General features: G+C 43.4%; 1 long non-coding RNA gene across 1 annotated transcript; it reads left to right on the top strand.

The window, feature by feature from the left end:
- Positions 1-3,467: 3,467 nt before the first annotated feature.
- Positions 3,468-6,200, top strand: LOC135982192 (uncharacterized). The gene is made up of 3 exons (XR_010599432.1): positions 3,468-4,609; positions 4,769-4,809; positions 6,107-6,200. It is a non-coding gene; the product is annotated as an uncharacterized LOC135982192 (long non-coding RNA).
- The last annotated feature ends 1,713 nt before the right edge of the window (positions 6,201-7,913 follow it).

The raw sequence follows: 7,913 nt of genomic DNA, 5'->3' as shown, positions 1-7,913 counted from the left end.
AGCTACCCCCATATTGACTGGGTACATATCACATCACGATGGGATGCAGAGATAAAGTTTCTTGACACTTTCAATGACTGCTTCTTGGAGCAGCTAGTCCTGAAACCCACAAGAGGAGGGGCAATTCTTGATTTAGTCCCAAGTGGAGAACAGGATCTAGTCCAAGAGGTGAATATAGTTGGACCGCTTGATAATAGTGACCATAATATAATTAAATTTAACATCCCTGTGGTGGGGAAAACACCACAGCAGCCCAACACTGTAGTATTTAATTTCAGAAAGGGGAACTACACAAAAACGAGGAAGTTAGTTAAACTGAAATTAAAAAGTACAGCCCAAAAAGTGAAATTCCTGCAAGCTGCATGAAAACTTTTTAAAGACACCACAATAGAGGCTCAACTTAAGTGTATACCCCAAATTAAAAAACATAGTAAGAGAACCAAAAAAGTGCCACCCTGGCTAAACAACAAAGTAAAAGAAGCAGTAAGAGACAAAAAGGCATCCTTTAAAAAGTGGAAGTTAAATCCTAGTGAGGAAAATGGAAAGGTGCATAAACTCTGGCAAATGAAGTGTAAAAATATAATTAGGAAGGCCAAAAAATAATTTGAAGAACAGCTAGCCAAAGACGCAAAAAAGAATAGCAAAAAAAATTTTGTAAGTACATCAGAAGCAGGAAGCCTGCTAAACAACCAGTGGGGCCACTGGATAATTGAGACGCTAAAGGAGCACTCAAAGACGATAAGGCCATTGCAGAGAAACTAATTAATTCATGTCTTCATGGCTGAGGATGTGAGGGAGATTCCCAAATCTGAGCCATTCATTTTAGGTGACAATCTGAGGAACTGTCCCAAATTGAGGTGTCATTAGAGGAGGTTTTGGAACAAATGGATAAACTAAGCAGTAATAAGTCACCAGGACCAGATAGTATTCACCCAAGAGTTCTGAAGGAACTCAAATGTGAAATTGCAGAACTACTAATTGTAGTTTGTAACCTATCATTTAAGTCTGCTTCTGTACCAAATGACTAGAGGATAGCTAATGTGACTCCAATTTTTAAAAAGGACTCCAGATGTGATCCCAGCAATTTCAGGCTGGGACACCTAACTTCAGTATCAGGCAAATTGGTTGAAACTATAGCAATGAACAGAATTATCAAGATACATAGTTGAACATGATTTGTTGGGGAAGAGTCAAAATGGTTTTTGTAAAGGGAAATCATGCCTCACCAATCTACTAGAATTCATTGAGGGGGGTCAACAAGCATGTGCACAAGAGGGATCCAGTGGATATAGTGTACTTAGATTTTCAGAAAGCCTTTGACAAGGTCCCTCACCAAAGGCTCTTAAGAAAAGTAAGCTGTCACGGGATAAGAGGGAAGGTCCTCTCATGGATTGGTAACTGGCTAAAAGATAGGAAACAAAGGGTAAGAGTAAATGGTCAGTTTTCAGAATGGAGAGAGGTAAATAGTAGTGTCCCCCAGGAGTCTGTACTGGGCCCAGTCCTATTCAACATATTCATAAATGATCTCGAAAAAAGGGTAAACAGTGAGGTGGCAAAATTTGCAGAGGATACAAAACTACTCAATATAGTTAAGTCCCAATCAGACTGCGAAGAGCTACAAAAGGATCTCACAAAACTGGGTGACTGGGCAACAAAATGGCAGGTGAAATTCAATGTTGATAAATGCAAAGTAATACACATTGGAAAACATAATCCCAACTATATATATAAAATAATGGGGTCTAAATTAGCTGTTACCCCCTCAAGAAAGAGATCTTGAATCATTGTGGATAGTTCTCTGAAAACATCCACTCAATGTGCAGCAGCAGTCAAAAAAGTGAACAGAATGTTGGGAATAATTAAGAAAGGGATACATAAGACAGAAAAATATCATATTGCCTCTATAGAAATCCATGATATGCCCACATCTTGAATAATGTGTGCAGATGTGGTCGCCCCATTTCAAAAAAAGGTACATTGGAATTGGAATAGATTCAGAAAAGGGCAACAAAAATGATTAGGGGTATGGAATGGCTGTCATATGAGGAAAGATTAATAAAAGAAGGACTTTTCAGCTTGGAAAAGAGACAACTAGGGGGGAATAGGATAGAGTTCTATAAAATCATGACTGGTGCGGAGAAAGTAAATAAGGAAGCGTTATTTACTCCTTCTCATAACACAAGGACTAGGGGTCTCCAAATGAAATTAATAGGTAGCAGGTTTAAAACAAACAAAAGGATGTATTTTTTTACACAATGCAAAGTCAACTTGTGGAACTCCTTGCCAGAGGATGTTGCGAAGGCCAAGACAGGGTTCAAAAAAGAACTACATAAATTCATGGAGGATATGTCCATCAATGGCTATTAGCCAGGATGAGCAGGGATGGTGCCCCTAGCCTTTGTTTGCCAGAAGCTGGGAATGGGAGACGGGATGGATCACTTGATTACCTGTTCTGTTCATTCCCTCTGGGACACCTGGCATTGGCCACTGTCGGAAGACAGGATGCTGGGCTAGATTGAACTTTGGTCTGACCCAAAATGGCTGGTTTTTTGAATGGCAAATGAACTTTCTACATACAAGGGACAGTGTCCTAATTTAATATAAAAACCCATTTAAAGAGATTCAGTGCAAACTACTCACTTTATGTGTCTTATCTCTATTTTTTTAATCTTGTGATGTTTTTCTATGTTAGGATCTTAATAACCTACTTCTTAGCTAGCTCAGCTAACCATATTATTTTAAATAACATGTCAATCCCCAGAGTGGCTTACAGACACCAATACAACTGCTCTGCTGTTACTGAATAAGCTATTTCACAAAGCAAATACTGAGTCAACAAGTTGTATTTTTGCTTACAGTACTTCCATTCAAAATTCTGTGAAGCTTCTATTCAGCCTAACATTCAGCAGGCCTTTTGTAAGCACAGCAATATTCTCGTTCTGCCTCTAAAAACTATACGGCACATAGTACACGTAAAACCACTTAACTGGCGTGCAGCCATCGACATTTTTCTTTCACAATATCATCTACATATGGAACAAATAGGAATCTGCAGGACAAGCCACCAAATGCAAAGGATGCCAAGTAAAAAAGCATTTGGCTGAATTGCAAACAAGCTGAGAAGACTATTAAAAAGTGGAGAACTAAAATAAATCATGTGCCCAAGACTCCTGGTTTTCCAGGAATGTCTAGTTTTAGGTGTTCTAACTTTCCAGTAGGAAGAGAAAAAAAAAAAAAAAAAAATGTTTTTTGTTTTGTTTTGCAGTTTTTGCTAAACCCCAGCTGGCCTGAGATAATGGTTATTTGCCTGCCAGGCCTACCCACTTTCCCTGCCACCTCTAGCTCTGCTGTCACACAGCTGCCCTCCCAGTGACGGCAGTGCAGCTTCTGCCCTCTGCCAAGGGTTGTCAGCAGGCAGGGAGTGAATAACAGCTGCCCTGTCAGATCTGCTTCTCCCCACCCCCAACTTAAGGCCAACACTTCAAAAGGTATGTGTTTAGGGCCCCAGAGCTCATCTGATCCGGTTATGCTGAGAGATGCTTGGCTCACAAACCTCTGAGAGATTGGGTCAGTGTGACACACACTTCAATTAACAGAACTGTCAGACTGAGTTAATCAGAAGCCCCCCACAACTAAGACAAAAAAGGGGGTTGTGACCCCACTGAGGAGCTTGGACTGAGTGGTTGGAGAGGTTGTGTTGAGTATTGTTCTCTGTTTATGTGCTTGAGGGAAGGCAAAAGATTAGAGAAGACAGAACACACAACAGAATACAGAGAGAGAGAAGCACAGAGGCAAAAAGCAAGAAAGCCAAGCAGCAGCCTGTGAGTACCGCATGACTTTGGGAAAAGCCAGAGAGAGAGAGAGAGATTTGGGCCTGGCCCCTGGTGCTGGCTAAAGAGGCTTGAGGCTGTAAGATAAGAAACTGCTCCTTTTTTTCTTTGTTTTTTTCCTGCATTTGGAGAAGCAGTACTTTGTACATTCCTTGTAAGTAAACAATAATGCATCAATTTCCACTTCCAACTGGCACATCACCAGGGCCCTGAAATTTGACTAGCTGCTTGGGTTGAAAAGGGGGACAATACCATCAGTAGGAGATCATCATTCACATGCTTGGAGGCAGTATTGCCATACCCAAGCACTTAAAAAGGCAGACTCCCAAAAAGCATGAGATTGGCTTTAAAAAAATTTTTTTAAATAATAAATGTTGTATTTGCTTCTAGCTTTTGAGACATAGCATGCTTGTTTTCAAACTTTTCTCCACAACCATGAGGGGTAGAACGTTACTCTTGTTTTAAAATGAAAGTTGAGAGTCTCACATACTGACACAGCTCTACATGCTTCAAGAACCACCAAATATTGAGAGAGTTACCAGCACTGCAGCAGGAGCAGACTGTCACCACAAAGCCATCTGCTCCACAAGACAGGCAAAGACAGCAGCTGCAACTTCACCCACAGCTGCTGGAGTGAAGGAGGAGGGAAGAAACTGGCTTGCCCAGACCAAATACCGCCACATTGCCCTGCCATATAACACTACAAGCCCCATCCCAACTAGCTCAATTTACACTGGGAGAGCAAATTGGCCAAACCACCACAGCCAGGTGGAGCTGAGGTAAGGAGCCTCTTACCTATTGTGCCTTTGCTCTTCAGTGAGCTGGTGGGTGTGTGGATGGGACTGATAGGGCCTCTTCTGCTCAGCCTACTATACAGTGCTTTATTTGTAATGAAAGAGGTGCCAGGGCTGAAGCAATTTTTTTTACTTTCATAACAGATGCAGCAAGCCCAGAGGTGCTGGAGGTACTGCAGCTACATGTAAGTGGGGGAATGGTCCTGCTATTGTGGGGAACTTTCCTGGCTTCTGCACTACCCCAGTGAAATGGGCTAGTGAAAGGATCTGAGTCCTCGCTCCCACTTCCTTTACCCAGAGGCCTCCCTGCCCTCAAGGACTCCCCTTCCACTCTCCTGTCTGGCAGAGTCCTCATAACCCTGACAAGGCTGGGCCCAGGATTCCTGGGGGGCTCAACCCCCCAACCCTGGTGTGGTCACCTAGGACAGGGGCTAGGGTGTCCCCACTCCGGGGTACTCTCTCTGCACTGGGCTCTCCCTGACCCACTGATCATTTCATACAATTTAAAGCAAATACAAGTTGTTTAACAATTCGTTAAAAAAAAGAATAAGGAAAAATGGGAAAGGTTAAAGGAAAACACATCACCCTGCTCTGTGGCAGGGAACATTACAAACAGTGTCTCTGGACATCAGGGCACTTCAGTCAGTTCCTTGTAGGTCCACGGTCTCCTTCTCAGGCCTCTGGGGCTGCAGCTCTGCTCCCAGCACAGGATCTGCTCTCCCTGGGCTGCGTCTCTGGCTCTGTGGCTGCTTTTCTGGCCCCTCTGGATTTGGCACAGCTCTACTCCCCAGCTCAGCTTGGGCCCCTGCTTTCTCCTTAGCTTGGCCCCACTCTGTCTGACCCAGGCAATTCCAACTCACACTGAGGCCAGGACCCCCCTATCCTCCTGACTCCCCGATTAGCCTGCCCGCCCTGTCAATCAGGCTCAGAGGCTGAGGCTGACCTGGAGAATTGGCCTCTCCCCATTCGTTTAGTACTGGGAGCTAGCCAACCAAAACACCCCCACTGAATGTTAGTAAAGGGGCAACAGTCCCCTTACATACAGATTGTCTTGGATTTTTCCTCTTTTGGATAGCAGATGTATGGGCTGGGGCCACTTGACCACCACAGCTGCTCCCGATGGACCATGTGTTTGGACAGCAGGAAAGGAGGGAGCTTCCAGCTGCTACTGTTGCTCCTGCTGCAGCAGGCAGGCTGGGATTTCTTCCACGCTGGTGCACCAGAGCCAGTGTAACTGCTAGTATTGCTCTCTGGCAAGCTGAGGTGGAGGGTTTGACTGGTGCTGTTCCTGCTCTTTCGGACACACCCGAGCCCGTGGTGTAGAGGGCCCTGTGTGTGGGAGAAGGATCTCCTGGCACCCCAGCAGATAGTCCTGCTTACTTGACACCACCTCGGCAGAGGGCTCTCTGAGGTGGGCTTGGAGGGGCATCACTCACAGAATCCTGTGAGGAATGGCAGAGTCTGAGACTTCCCTTCTCCCAGGCTAGAGACCCACCAACCTGAAGAAAGGAGAGGAGGCTGAAGAGGAAAGAAGCCCTGCCAACCTAAAGACCACCAGTGCATGATCCCTGCCTGCCACCCCAGCAATAGATGGGTTTTGGGTGGGAGTTTCCAACACCATCCCCTCAGGCAGAGGACACCATGTTTGAAGGAGGTGCTTCTTTCTCTGTTATCCCAGCAAACTCCCCTGCTGGGATGATCGAAGCCCCTCCCTCCAAGTCCTCAGCTCTCACTGAACTCAATGAGAGCTGGGGAGCTAATGCCTTCCAAGGTGCACTCATCACTGCACAGGATAGGGGTCTGCAGCGGAGATTCGTTACACTAGTGATGAATCTGTACCACTTTGCAACAGGAGGTTGTGCAGCTGAAGCTCATTCACCCTTGTCTCTGACAGGCTTCAGGTGGCAATCCCCTCTGAAGTCAGTGGCAAAACTTCCATTTGACTTCCATGCAAGTATGATCAGGCCCTTGTACCTTAAAACATTATGCCTCGGGACAAGTAAAGCTGCTTACATGAAAATGGTGCACTCAAAAGCAGAGCCTGGGTCGGAAACTATTGACACATCACAGCAAACCTGGGAAAAGTCCTGACTCTCTATAGCAACCTAAAGACCCAGTCACATGAGAGGCAACTACTGCTCTCTGGTGCATGTGTGGCTTCTATTTAAACACTGGGGGAACCAGATACAAGCATTCAATGACAGAATGTGGCTCTGAATTTGTAGTTTGAATAAGGTAATAACTATATATTTTGTACAGATTTCAGGCCAATTTTATTTTCATCCACCTGCAAAATTAAAGGCGGTTTTTAAAATTGGAGCCCTCTCTGTTACCATGCTAGGTTAAGAGAACAAATTGAAATAAAAAGCAGGTTTGAGTTCCTGGTGAAAAAAAATTGTGACTCAGAGCATCATTCTGGTTTAGGACACACTAAAAGATAATTCTAGGCCATTATCAGAAAAATGAATGGTTTGCTATTGAAAGCTTATTTTCTTTTTTCTATTTATTTTTAAGATAGCAAGCAGCATTGAAGAATGCTCTTGGCATTCTTTTTAAGTGCAGTAGTGTTTAACCATGGGCCATCTGCTACAAAACAGGCAATCTGCCCGCTGAAGATTACAAAAATGTAAAGACTTGAAACATAAATCGTAATTTAAAGGGATACTCTCCTTTTCTGCAAAGTATTGATTGGGAGAATCCTATATTTGGTACAAAGTAGAACAATTTGGCAAGAATGACAGGCAATCCAGAGTCAACGACATAACAAAAAGTCATTGTCATATTAGAATTTGAATTAAAAATGTTTTGTCCTACAGTAGAGCAGTCTGGTTTTGTGATGCGTATTCTTCTTCTAAGCTGTGCTGGGAGCTTAGATAAAAGTGACCTGTAAACAGATGCAAAGCAATGTCATTATATAAACAGGACAAGGAAAGGCAGTAAATCATTTTACTTGTTTGATTTCCTGTCCTGGAAGACAAGCTAGATTTAAAAAAAAAAAATCTGCAGAACGGACACATTAATTTGTTTTAAAGGTAAATGGATACAAGAACTCATATAACAGATTCAAATAAAAATATGCTGGTGAAGGTGTATATATAATTTAATGAGTTCAATTCACATCCTTGATCACTTTAAATTTGGTAGACTTCACAGCAGCATTGGATAATATCAGTCACGGTATTCTTTGACATGATTTTTTGAGACCATAAGCTGCATTTTTAGGAGGAGGCAGATGATACCTTAAATGTCTTCCTGCCATCCTCAGAATATCTGAAATGTCACAGACATG

Source organism: Chrysemys picta, chromosome 3 (genome assembly GCF_011386835.1).
Source record: "Chrysemys picta bellii isolate R12L10 chromosome 3, ASM1138683v2, whole genome shotgun sequence".
NCBI lineage: Eukaryota > Metazoa > Chordata > Testudines > Emydidae > Chrysemys > Chrysemys picta.
This window is presented reverse-complemented; position numbering and strand designations above follow the sequence as displayed.